Raw genomic sequence first — 14,630 nt, 5'->3', positions numbered from 1 at the left:
TGGCCATTTAAAATAATTAGAATGACATTTGGGCTTCGACCCCTATAATTTCGGCTTTTGGTTCTTTATAAATAAATCTCTAGTCCTAAATAAAAATCGCTCACGGTGTTCATTGATGGTTAGATATTATTTGGCCAGATAATTCAACAATTTGAAACAGAAATATTTTACAAGGCTGGTAGGAGATTGTTTAAGTAATTTGATCATGATCTTTTCTCGAAATTGAGCTGTAATAAACTTAAAGGCTGACAGAAAGTGCAATTATAGTACCACTGTAATATGCTAAACGAGATATTTGGCTAAAATTGCAGAAATCTAACTCAATCAAAATTTCTCCATAAAATCTCTATTCAATTAACAAAAGATTTCCATGTAAAATATAACAAATAGAGTTCATGCAATTCAATAATACGATAAGCAAAAATGATCTAAATTTTTATTATAATAGAAACTGAGGTTTACAAGCTGATACAATAAAATAGCTGAGATGGAAAATTGGCCTCAAGAATCTACTCCAATGTTGTGCTGGCCCTCCAAAACTGAACTGAAATGTCACTACTGAGCTCTCATGTGAATTCTGGATGAATTCACTAAGGGGAGATGGGTACTCACCCAATCTCACTGAATCACCCAAGGGTTTCCGTCCTGGGGCTACCAATGAAGTGGAGAACCGAGTTCTTAACCTCTCATACAAGAAGAAAAATCAAATCCAAGATGCCCTCTAATGGCCTCCTCTTCCTCTTTTTATAGATATGACAGACTCCTCTAGAAGCTCTTATTTTATTATTCTTTTTTTTTTTTAATCATTGAGCACATTGCCCTTAATTAAAATATTTTTTTAATGTGGGAAAATGGTAAATTGGCCACCATGCCTTCTCAGGCCATTGAAAATCCCCAATAACCATCTCATCATGTAGATTTTCTCGTTATGGTTCCAACAAGTTATTACACTAAGGTGTTCTATCAAGTATTCCTCTCGGAATGCCACATTAAGCGTAATTAAGTGAGTTAAGTACAATAATAACCTCATTTTATGGTAATTATCAAAATACAATGGAATGAGAAGTAAGCTGTGCGAAATCAATCCCGATGATGGAAGATGGAAAGTGAACTCCTCCAGACCCATAAAACATCTCAAAAAGCCCCCAAGCCCACTGATGACGTAAACCTGCACCTGTGACCTATCTGCTTCCAACCTTGAAATTCCATCCTAAACATGCCATAAGGAACACCAAAAAAGAGGAACATCACAAATCCTCCCGCCCTAAGATTTCTTGCCCTCAAGCAATCCAAACATGTGGAGTAGCCCAATGCAACTGAGACCCAATGCTCGGATCCCATACAAACCACTGGGTGATGCTATGCCCCTGTGCCAACCCACCATGAACGAACCCCTCAATGCCCATATCCTAGACCAATATCTGACTATCATCAACAAATCCTCCTGGATCCCAATGCCACTAAGAATATGCATTAATGCTCTGTGGCTCCTGTTGCACTATGCTCTTGACTGAAAATATCGTGCTACCATCAGGGTACCAACTCATGATCTGCCGCCAATCCATCCCATTCCTAGGTCACATCAAAGTCCTCTCAAGTTTCAATTCTTCCATGGTAAAACTCTCTCGAACTTGGAAACTCTGACTTGTAGAATCCCCCTCGCTTGGCCTTTCCCTTCACTGGACAAATTGTATGGGTGTCTGAAATAACAACTGGATATACTTTTGATATTTTGGAACTGCTTCTGTCTTGGTATTGAATCTCTCTTGTTGTCTCCTTGTACTCTAATGGACACTTAAAGTGTAATAACCCAACTCAAAAAATTTCTCAGTTTACAATGTAATTCTGGGTTTATAAATTTAAAATCTCAGTGGGAACTTTCTTCGAAAAGTTTGAGTGAAATAATCTTGTAGGTGACTGAATTAAGTATTTCATGTCGAAATACTTAAAGCAGTCACACTGATCCCAGGCGTACAACAACTTCCACACACATCTAGGAAGCCAAAAGCCACCCCCACAGGAGTTGTTGTATCATCGGTGGAAGCAGCAGTCCTTGCCACGCTTGAAGGTCTAGAGGAAGCTATTGAAAATGGAGAGGAACCTCTAATCTTCCTAGAAGGAAAACAAGGCACTCTTGTGATCCTGGGATCGAACTCCAGTATAGGAGGCGGAGGAGAAGGCAACGGAGCAGGTGGAGGCGGAGACGAACCGACAGACTCAGTTCTTGAACCATCAGACTCCGAAGGAGAGGAAGAAGATGAAGAAGACGAAGAAGACGGAGAGATGGCTGAACCAAATCTTGAATGGATGATTCAGGGACCATTGGCCCTCCCTGCCATTCTGCACAAGATGCCGAAGCGAGATGAGAGGATGAACATCAAGTTCAACCCTGACAACACGGTGAAGGCATAAGACCACTTAGACAACTTCTACCTACAATTGCAGACACTTGAGGTATGTTATGACGACGTAGCATGTAGACTGTTCCCATGTACCATGGACGGTTGCGCAATTGCTTGGTATGACAACCTTCCACCCAACTCCATACTGAACTAGGGTGCTTTCAAACGTATGTACCTCGAAAAGTTTGCTGATGACAAGACCCCAGTGATGTTGTTCAAGGAATTGGGAAGCCTCAGGATGGAGGGTAAAGAGAAGGTAAAAGATTTCAACCAGAGGTTTACACACATTGAAAAAATTTGCAGCGGACACCAAACCTCATGACTCCATCACTGTTTATTACTACACATCCGCACTACCGACTAGCATTGCGCAGTTCGTCAAGCGAGCTGCGAAACCAACACTCTTGGAAAACTGTGAAGAGGCTATTGGTGTCGAGAAATACCTGCACGCGATTGGAATCATCAAGGATGATGAACCAACAAAGGACTTCAAAGACATGAGTAGAAAGTCCCAAGCGATGGCGAGCAAGGGTAGAGACAAGGAAGCAAATGATATTGAAACCCTCACTCGCTTCATCAAGAACTTAAATACTGAAGTGTCCGAGCTTAAAAAACGGAGAACATACACATTTGCAAGGAGCTATTTGCCTAGATAGAGACAGGGAAGCAACTCATCAGGTAGCAATTGGTCCACTCAAGAAAATCCGCAGAGCTCTGTGTTCAATGTCGATCAGTGCGCAGATCCCGAGTTATGTTTGTTCCATGAAGAACATCACCCCGAGAACTTCTATTCGGATTGGAAGCGAGTCACAAACTCGGTATTCAGTCATACACTTGATGCATGGAGCGGTATGCAGAAGCAGCTAGATGACAAAGATTATGACGAAGGTATTGGACCTGTTGAAGCATCAAGTTCTGGGCATGTGGTGAACGCATATCAGTGTTGAAGACAAACACCGAGAAGCATCCCCCAAGACAAAATGGCCATTACAATCTTAGGAGTAAAGAGGCCCCCCCTACACTTGGGGGAATGCAAGAGAAGACCAGACTGTTGATAAGGAACGTTGATCCACTAACCGCCTCAAAGCAGATAACACAAGACAAGTGCGGGAAGACAGCGAAGGGCAAGAGTACTTCCATGAGCAGCGAACTGCAAAACACTCCGTCGGACAACATAAAAATCTATTCTACCCTGGACACCTCGGTAAGTCTACCACCTCTAGACTACAACATTGTTGATGACATGAAGAAAACTTGAGAAAACATCAGTTTGTTCGAGTTGGATAAGATCCAGAGTCAGTGAGATATCCTGCTACGCGCATTGGGACATACAACAATAGACAACGTAGCCTCTACTAGCAAGGAAGCAAGCACACCTCCCGGATCACTATCTATTATGCTCAATACACTCTGGATAGAAGAAGAAAACTCAGGCTGCCCCCAATTCTTGCTTTCATTTGAAGTTTTCAACTACAATGTTCACAACTGCTTGGTTGATTCTAGCGCGGCAGCCAACGTCATGCCGCTCTCCATTTCTAAGAAGATCAATGCACAATGGAGCGAAACATCCGCGAGAATCATCCAACTTGACAAAACATCAGCACCAACCATTGGTGAAGTTCGAGATGTGATCATCCGATTATCTCACGACAATCGAATTCACCAATGCATCAACATAGTGGTTGTAGACATCCTGGAAGCATACAGTCTACTACTTAGCAGAGATTGGTCCAGCAAGCTAGACAAATATTTTGCTACAGACTGGTCTCACATGTGGCTTTCGTACATGGGAAAATGCAACCAAATCCGGGTAGAGTTCGAGAGGTACATGAAGCATAATGTCACTTCCCTTAACAACGAGAATGAACCGTTGGCCTTAGCGGAACTCATGTTTGGCAACTGCCTCCTGGAAAAGGCATTGGAGTGTTATCATGCACGGTCAACTCCAACCTCATCAGACACACAATTGGGACCCCTTCCTTGCCCAACTAATGGTAATGAAAATTGTACAGTTTATTTCTCTGATAGTAACAGTAGTAGCAGCGATAGTAGCAGCGATAGTACTAGCACGCCAAACAGTCCGTGTATAGATGAGTTGCGGGCCGTGAGTCCTCACAAATCAGAAACACATGATGGCTCAAGGACCGAGTGTACCTCAGTTGCCCAAAACAATAGAAAATGCATGATTTCGAGCTGTGTGAAGTTCGAAGGCACAAACAACGATGCTGAGCATGAAGCACTGAGGTTGAACACACAAAGGACCAACACTATGAATGAATGGAGCAACTTGAGAACCTATCATGATCCGAAGATAGCTAGTCTTGGTACAAGCTATACACTGCGACAAGACAAAACTTTGATCGCTTGACCAAACAATATCGAGATGGGTCTACATGGGCAAATGATGACCTGAGTACACACTACATGCAAACAATCCAATGTGAGATTCTAGGTAAAGGAGGAGACAAGCCATTGTAACACATACGTGTTGTTTGCACTCCTTATAGGGAAAAAATTGACTAACGTTTTGGATGATCGTATTACTTGCAAATTTTGTCATCATACTTGGTTTTCTAATTTGAATCCCGCACATAAGAAATCTGGGAAACTATTCTTACGCATTGACTTTAGAAATTTGAACCCGTCCCGGAATAAAAACAACTACCCTATGCCATCATTTGAGCCCATGTTGCACGCAGTACTTGAAACAATGGTGTTGTCTTCACTTGAAGGTCTTCTGGAATGCCACCGGGTTTCGATAGTGGAGGCCAGTGGAATTGCACTGGTCTACAAGAAGCTTGGCCCACACACGTATGATTTGCAATCACTGGGCAGGACGATTGACAACCTTCCTGCCAACGACCAAGATCTCAAACATTATTTTTAGTAGGTCGTGCCACGCCCGTGCCATGTACATCGTCTTCTTGCTGCTTGTTGTTTTCATTTGGTTTGTTTTTCTTATTACCTTTGCTTTCGCTTTGTTTGATTCTGCTTACTATTTTTGTTCATGTTTGTTTTGTTTATTTGATATATTACTATTTTTGTTTCTGGAAATAAGTGCTGCCAACTACTACGTTCTACATTTTGAATAGAGTATGTGGCTGAAATTTGAAGAGACTTGTGACACTGCAACACTTGACCAGTCTTGTGTCCGTCTTCTCTGTGCTTGGTTAAAACCTTCGACAGATGAAGTCTTGACGGAAAATACGAATCGCCTGCAAGGGAAGTTTTGATCCAACCATGAACCTGTGTCCACACTGGGAAGCCCCATGCCTATAATCAGCCTTCTGCTTTGTGTGCTCAAGCTCATCCAACTAGTAGAAACGGAGAAGGGGAAAATCTAAACGAGCAAACCTATGTCAGAGGTCTTACATGCTTCTTTGAAGGAACAACCTCTTCTGCTCTCAATAAGTTGGGATCTCTCTTCCGCCCCAAAAATAAATAAGTGCCTATGCACAGTGCTCTTAAAAAATATAAAGGTGAAAGAAGAGAAAGACTTCCTGCGCAGAGAGGTGAAGCATGCAACTCCACTAAGGTATTGACAAGGCTCGTTGGTAATGGAGAAATGTGTGTGTTCTTGCATGAATCCGATGAGGTATTGTCCAGGCCTGCTGGCAACGGAGCAACACCAGAGATGAAAAATATTACTTTGAAATTTTTTCAACTCACGAGTTAAACTGCCCCTCCTGGATTCGAAACATTGTGGTTAAGATGAACTATTGATTGTGTTTGACTGAGTTGGCAAAAGGCGAACGTGTATGTCCATGGGGTAAGTGGGGAAGCCAAAGTAACCCGCACAACGATTCAATACTCCCCGAAAGACCAAGGCCCTATGCTAGCAATGAACTGAAACAAAGAAGTTGGAATTCTACCAGTGTGTTGCCAAGTGTTGTAGCGGCTACAACCACCCTTCAAAATTTTGGACTGCACACAATTTTGGAGCCTCCCTTGAGAGTTTCACTTGATGACTGCACACACACGGGTTCGCTCCGTGAGCTTGTGTGAGTCCTTGCATCTGCCTTGCTTGTTCATTTCATTCAAGTTTTTGCATGCTGGTGTCTAAATCATTCTTGCGACCATGTTCTGGTTATGGTATTCGCTTTGTAGGTGCTCTTGTGTTCGCTATAAAAGCATATGTCGCACTCACACATGGAGTCACATTCAATTTCGCGCAAGCATTGTCTCGATCAATGAATGGTCAATCACGAGTGTTGCGCTTGTCACTTATACCGTCAGTCAGTCATCTTGAACATGTGTGTCTAGATGGTTTGGGTCATTTCGTCATCGAGTCATGTGGGTGCGTGTTCGTATGATCACCTATGCATCTTTCGATCATTCACACACTTAGTCATTTTGCTGAAGTATTGGTGACTGGACTCCCCTATAACAACCGAACCATCACCTCGCTTTCCACTCGATCGACTGTCAACTAGAACAGCGCAGAAGCACCAAGCTAGTCTTTCAAGCTGCACTGCCCGCAAGCAATTCAATCAACCCTCATGTTGGCCACCCAGACAGTGGGACCTGACAGTCACCCCGAGACTAACTCCCCTCAAAAATTGCACAAAGGTCACTAACCTTACTTGCTCAACTGACTGAGGAAATTGCGTAGACAGGCTAGACTGAAACCCAGTGCCCGTCCCTGTCTCCCTCAGAAAATTGCGCAGTTTTTCTAGTCAGTCATCTCGACAGTCGACCGACTGTTCATCTCTGAAATTGCGCAGTGTTCATGAGCAGGCCTTCCTCTGCCCATTAGTCAGCTCAGCTCAGAATTGCGCAGAGATGATCAACAAGCCAACCTCCGGGCCTTTGTGCAGTTTCCCTTGCCAGCAACCCCTAGCAGCAAACTGCCAGTTCCATCTAGGAATTGCGCAGTTTTTGCTGCCATTGACTGAGCAGCCAACTGCCAGTTCCCTTTGGGAATTGCACAGTTTTGGCCGCCAGTGACCCCATTAGCGCACTGCCAGTTCCCTTTGGGAATTGCGCATTTTCAGCTGCCAGTCTCTCGGGTAGTTCCCCCAAAACACTGCGCAATCCCTGCCTGTTGACCATTCATGCAGTCCAGCCCCTTCCTCTGGAAAATTGCGCAAATCTGGTTGTCTAGCCCCACTACTCGTTTGTTTTAAAAAATGCGTAGAGCATGCCTGCCTTGCCTTTCAGCATCCCAAATTGTTCTTTCCAAAATTTGCCATTTTGCCTCCCAGCCAAGCAAGACCTCGCAGATAGTCACTATCGTCGTAGATTGCTTTTCTCCATCATGTAGTGACTCTTGCGCAGTTTTCATCAACAGTGCCCGGAGCCATCATCCCATTTCACAACTTTGCTGCCTCACCTGGTCACCTGCATCCGAAATGATCATGTGTCATGGTAGACTAGGAGGTTTTGGATTTGATGTTGTTTCGTCATGGGTGACTGCAGGGACAGCTACACCAACAAACATGGCAAGACGACGAATGCAATGAACGAACAAAGCACATGCAAAATGATAGGTTCACCAACGGATGAACGAACGAAGCATGTGAAGCGGACAAACGTGACGAACATGCACCTTCGCAAACAGATGTGCCTGTCAAGCCTTCCAGCATGCAAGGAAGGAACAACATGCTAAAGCTTCATCAAGCGAACCAAGGACCATCGAGGACTCCACCGACTTCGCCATGCAGAGGTGAATCTGTGATACACGATGAAGACATCCATCACCCAGTAGCACTATAGCTCGACATGCACCCCAACATCAACACAAATGTACCAACATTGTCATGTCAAGTCATGTCGAGTCATGTCACAAGTCATGTCGCCCACATCTCCATTATGGGCTTGTTGTCAATCAATGTGATGTAACGTGGAAGTCCAAGAGACCCACTTGTTGAATAAAGAGTCATGTAAGTCTAAAAGTCATGGAAGTCAAACGGTCATGAAGGTAGTTGAACAACCACAAGGTTCAGTTTCCCCCTTGGCTTTAAATTCCCCCTCATTTGTACATGTAAGGGACTTTTCACCTCAGCTCCTCCCACATAGCCAAGAGAGTATGTAATCTTTACTTTTAGGAGTAAGTAGTGGCTCCAATGCCCCACTGACGAGGTTAGTGATGTATGGTGTAATGGTGTGCCTTGGAACTTTCACTTAATTTAGAAGCCTCTTAACAGGTCAACACGTTTTCACACATGTATTGTATCTGTTGTAAGACTGATCTTTAACACTTGTAATGCATGTTTCTTAAACCTGTATTCTACATCTGAACTGTTTCATTTGTTGTAATGCATAATCTATTAATGGAAATGTGTTGTATATGTTGTTAATGCTGTCACGTCTGTGTCCACTGCTCTGTCAGACATCAAACAAATCTTTCACCTTAACTTTGTTTTAACAACCGTTGCACTCGTTCAGACTGTTCTGTGAGTGTTGTACATGTTATCTTACCTTGTATGTTATGATTGTTGCATCGGAGTGGATTGCTCCGCCGGAAGTTGTCTATGTCCTTTTGTGTTGTGTGTTCCTAGCCGAGTTGGGACTAACCCATTTCAACTTGGAACTCACCTTCACCTTCTTCCCCTCGCAGTGAAAGAACCATTGACACAAGTACAGTTACACTCACCAGGCACACGAACCTCACTTCTCGAAGAAAAAGCGAAGCACTCTCCTGTGCTGACAAGCAAGAGTTGAGGCAAACCCTTAAGACAATGGCAACCAAGCCATAATACCAGATGAGACTCCCACACCAAACGATGTGAAGTCTAGTTGGGACTTCATACTAGGGTGATACCCTGAATGTTGGTGGGTCCAAGACCATCAATAGAATCGTTTGGCGGTTCTTGCTAGAGAAAGGTGTGGATCCCTTTTGAAAATAGTTTGTTGTTCTGCTTCGGTTTTTGGTCTGTAGAAGTATCGTGGTTTAAGGCATCAACTGTTGTACTGTTGCATTAGGGGACTTTTGAGGTCTAAAATGGGCTTCATAAGAAAAATGTACAACCAAAATAAACTTTATAAGAACTAATAGGATTCAAGATGACGATGTCAACCATGGGGGATGATTTACCATTTTTGGAGTAAAAAAGTAAAAAGATTAAAAAATAATAAAACTATTTTTTCAACTTGTATTTTCACCTTATCTCCCTAAGGTTTTACTCAAATTTTGAGCAGGAGTACTCATTGGATGCAAAATTTAGTTCCTCATCCAATGAGTACCCATGTTGCATATTTTCGATAGACCCAATTACATGAAAAATGTTAGCCTCACTCTCATGTGATGAAAACAATTATAAGTCCAAAACAATTAAATTAATTAAAATCAAGAAAGTTGGATTTAATCCTACCTTTCTAGATTGGGATTGTTCCTCATGGTTCAGAGTCAGTTTAGGCTTAGTTGGTTAAGAGATTCACTCCAACTAGTTAGGCTACTAGATTAGTGTTTGGTTGAGAGATTTGCTCAACCACAGTGTCCAAGATAGACGTACTATCTTGAGACAAACTTCCTTATGTATTTATTTGTATTATTATCATTATTTGTTGAGGACATTGATAATGAGAAGAATACAGTAAGGCTGAGGCCTTTTCTGCCATCTCTGGTTTTTCTATGTTTCTATTATTTTTTATGTGTGTTAATTGTGTTTGATATTCTACTTGTGGTATCAGAGCCATGGTGATTGTGTGTTGTGTTAGAGTATTGGATTGCATTCCTATTGTAAGCAACACGGAGAAGAAACTATTTGGCATGCACTTGGTGGAGGCTAATTCTAAATATTGAGCTCGGCACATTGAAGTAGAACGAATGAGTTGAAGAGCTATGGGTTGTTGAACAACATGTGCAGATTTTGGAGTGTTTGAAAGCTTGGAGCTGTGCGAATTGTGTAGTGGAAAAGACCGCTTCTTGTAGTAAGTAGTCATGGAGTTTTGTGTGGAGAGAATGGCTAGGACCGTGGGAGCACCCAGATACAATCATTGAGATCCATATCCTCTGTGTATAATAGGAAGATTCCTTGAGGGAAGAAAATCTTGTACATTGAATAAATTCAGGTTTGGAGGTTGTGTTGAGATAGTCCATTGAAGACAATGTGACCAAAGAAAGTTATCAGATAAATCTAAGGACATCATGGAACTCATGTTGCCGAAGTTGGGCGGGATAGTTCTTGTGAACTTATTTTTGTAAAGAAACAAAGTATGGAGATTCTTGAGACCTCCCAATTCTTTTGGTATGCTTCCATTGAGATTAGCATATGTCAGATCTAAGTATTCAAGGTTTGTCAGATTCCCTATCTCTGTAGGAAGGTCGCCATCAAATTTATTGTATCCGAGAATCAATCGCTCCAATAATGGCAGCTAGCCAATTTCAGGTGGAATTTGGCCAGTCAGATTATTGCGTGACAGGCCTAGAAATCTCAGGCCTAAAAGCCCCTTGAATGACTTGGGAATACTGACCTCAAATTAGCTTCCTCTCAAATCCAAATAACCCAGTTTCGAAAGCCTGCGGAGATCCTCTGGCAAATTTCCCGTGAAATTGTTGTTGTATGCAGAAATATTGACGAGTCCCTGCGCTCGACCCAAACCGCCGACAAAGAAATTGTGACTTATATCGAAAACCAGTAAGTGGGTCAGATTCGCTATCGAATCTGGCAAAGCTGTGGAAAATTCATTGCAACAAATCTTCAAGCTTTGAAGCTCTATAAGCATCTGAATATCATCGGAAATATGGCCAGTCAAATTCATATAAAAAATATCGAGTTCAGTAATTCTTCCATAGCCGTTGCACGTGACCCCAGTCCCGCTGCAATGCTTGCCATTATTTTCATGCCAATCATTCAAATGGCTTGCGGGATATATTAAACAAGATTTGATTGCTCGCAGTGCCTTTCAATCGACAGACATTAAATCATTATTAGATGTTGCAACGCATGAGACTGATATCAATTGCCCGAACACTAGTGGTATTACTATAAAAAATCCCATGCCTTCCTGCACTGTGTAATCATGACGCAAAATGGTTTGAAACTTCAACCTTAAAGTTCAGAGCGTTTGGAGTTTTTTTCTTTTTTCAATTACAAGTTTATTATCTTTTAAAATAAGCCAGGCCCAACCAAAGCCAAATTGTGTTACTGCTACTTGCTTGATTTCCTTTAGAAATTCATCATAAGCACCAAAGTTCCTTGGTAAGTTGAAGGTTGATGTACTCCACTATTTAATAAAGACATATTTTTTGCCATTTTGATGTGTCCTATATCTGCGCGAAATGGAATAAGGGGATCTTAGGTACACCATGTGTATGTTTGTGATGGTGCATGCTTCTTGATGTTGCTTATTTTTTGTGTCTAGTTTTGACACTATCCTTCTAATATGGTACACATGAAGTACACAAAAAATTAAGGCAATGCATGCACATAATCAATTCCATTCAAGCTTATGTAATCAAGCAAACTACAAGCAATCAAGAAGTAGCAATACATAATCAAGTTGTCAAAGACAATTCTACATCAACATCCAATCAAGTTAATGAAGCTGTCATCTACATCAACAACATTTGCATCAATTCAACAACAATTTTTTGGAAAATGCACTTGCACCATTTTTTTTTTAATAAGCTCAATACAAAACTGTAACTTGCAAATCATAATTTGTAAGTTGGATTGTAATCAAAGTCAAATTGAGTTGAATTGTAAAGGTGCATTCTCGGTTGAAACCGACACCCAAGCTTTGAATTGATAAGGAATCAATTAAACCAAGTGAATCCATTGTTTTTAATTGAGTCGTTCAAATCATTGTAAGCATTTCCCTTTGGTGCATTTTCGATAGTATTCAACACCCTTCTTTTGATCAATTAAGAGAGTGAGTTCAAGTAAGTGCAAAGTTCCCAACATCAAGCGAGCCTGAAACTGAGCAAGTTCAACTTTAACGAAAGCAAATATTCAAACAACAATCAAGTCTATTCATATCTATAGCAAGCGAGCGTGAGTTCAAGCAAACAAACTCAAGCATTCAAGTGAGTGAGTTCTAAAAATCCAACAAGTATTAAAAGCAAGCGAGCATGAGTTCCAACAAGTTCACATGGCAAAAAGCATTCAGTTGTTACAGATTCTTAACAATTTGATCCTCTCAACTGTTGAAGACATGGTGCAAATCAACGAAGCAACTCTTGTTGATATTTCAATAAATCTAGAACATGCACATGAAACAATTGAGTTCCTTCAACTAGAGTCGCAAATACAAAGAGATGAGCTACAACAGAAGAGTGCTTCTTCCAAGTCATTCAACCATACAGATGAAGATGAAGATGTTGATTCCAAATCACTCATCCAAACAATTTCAAGTGTAGAAGTTGCTCATGATCAAATTGAACTTGCTTCTTCCAAACCAATCATCAAGCCATGGGAAGAACTCTAAAGTAACAAAAATTGACGAGGATTAGGATATGACAAAGATGAAAATAACTTGCATATCCCCGATTATTCTACGCCGATCAAATTCATTAGTGCAAGATTTCTTAATCAAATAACATCAACAAGCCATGAGAAATTTGAAGACAAACCCACATGCAAACATTGTGAAAGAAAATGTCACATGGAAGATCACTGTTTTGATCTCCATTCTTGTCACCATTATGACAAGTAGAATCATTCATGAGAGAAATGTTGCAAACAAGACCAACCCGCCAGATTAAAGATCAATTATGCATGGATTGATCCTCGTCAATAGTAAAACGATTGTATAAGTTTTACAACAGAATTCAATCTCACTTATTGCAGCCAACAGTGAAACGAAGATGGTACTCTCATGCACCTGAAAGTGGGAGTACAACAGTGAAACTCTCCTACACCTGAAGGGGGGGAGTTCAGAATTCAGAAATCAAATGTAAATGATTGTGTCTCCTTTCTCCCGACAAAGGGGGTAAATGATAATGGACTTAAGGGTGGTTGTCAAATTAAAAGTCTCGACAATATCAACAAAGTAGCAAGTGGACATCTTCAAATCAACCAATGGGCATCATCAACAAATCAGCTAGTGGGCATCGTCAAATTAGCCAGTGGGCATTCATCAGCAAAGCAGCCAGTGGGCATCTTCAAATTAGCAAGTGGCCATCATCAACAAATTAGCCAGTGGGCATCGTCAAATTAGCCAGTGGGTGTTCATCAACATCAAAGTAGCCAGTGGGCGGTCAACATCAAAGTAGCCAGTGGGTGTTCTCAATATTTTGTCAGTGGACAAAGGATGTTGATTGTAAGTAAAGGACAGATGGATCCTTTTGCAGCTTGGCACGTGATGGAGTTGTGAAGCAAAATTTCAGAGATAACTTAGACTTGCAACTGACTCATGTTCTCTTCTGATTGGAGTTTTTTCAGCATCCAACTTTGATGGTTTTTCAGGCAACATTTTTGAGGATCAACAGTTTCCACATGAGAACTTGGAAGATGGTTCCTGGTTCTTATTTTGGACTTATCATTGAGGGGGTGAATGTTAGCTTCACTCTGATGTGATGAAAACAATTATAAGTCCAAAACAGTTAAATTAATTAAAATCAAGAAAGTTGGATTTAATCCTACTTTTCTAGATTGAGTTTGTTCCTCATGGTTAGGAGTCAGTTTAGGCTTAGTTGGTTCAGAGATTCTCTCCAACTAGTTAGGCTCCTAGAATAGTGTTTGGTTGAAAGATTTGCTCAACCATAGTGTCCAAGATAGATGTACTATCTTGAGAACTTCCTCATGTATTTATTTGTACTATTCTCATTATTTGTTGAGGACATTGAGAATGAGAGGAATACAGTAAGGCTGAGGCCTTTTCCGCCATCTCTGGTTTTTCTATGTTTCTAGTATTTTTTATGTGTGTTAGTTGTGTTTGATATTCTACAAAAAATGAGAAATACATGAAAAAACGTGATTGCGATCACGTTTTTCATGTATTTTTCAGTTTTATGTAGCAAGGTCCATCGAAAGTATGCAACATGGGTACTCCTTGGGTGAGGAATCAAATTATGCATCCAACGAGTGTTTCTGGTCGAAATTTGAGTAAACCCATAGGGAGATAAGTTGAAAAAATAGTTTTTTCTTTTTTTTCGTTTAAAATTTGATGATGTCATTTAATGTTATTTTATTATTTCCACTATTATTTTATAATTTCCTTATGAAGCCCACTTTAGACCTCAAAAATCCCCTAATGTGTATAGGTTTATGAAGTGTCTTAAAAATTCCATCATACAACAACTCTACTGGCACCCCAACTCTACTAGCACCCCGTTAACCACAT

This window comes from Pinus tabuliformis, chromosome J (genome assembly GCF_031772625.1).
Source record: "Pinus tabuliformis cultivar Carrire ecotype Pingquan chromosome J, CPIR1, whole genome shotgun sequence".
Lineage (NCBI taxonomy): Eukaryota > Viridiplantae > Streptophyta > Pinopsida > Pinales > Pinaceae > Pinus > Pinus tabuliformis.
The sequence above is the reverse complement of the archived record's forward strand: the minus strand, read 5'-3'. Positions refer to the sequence as shown.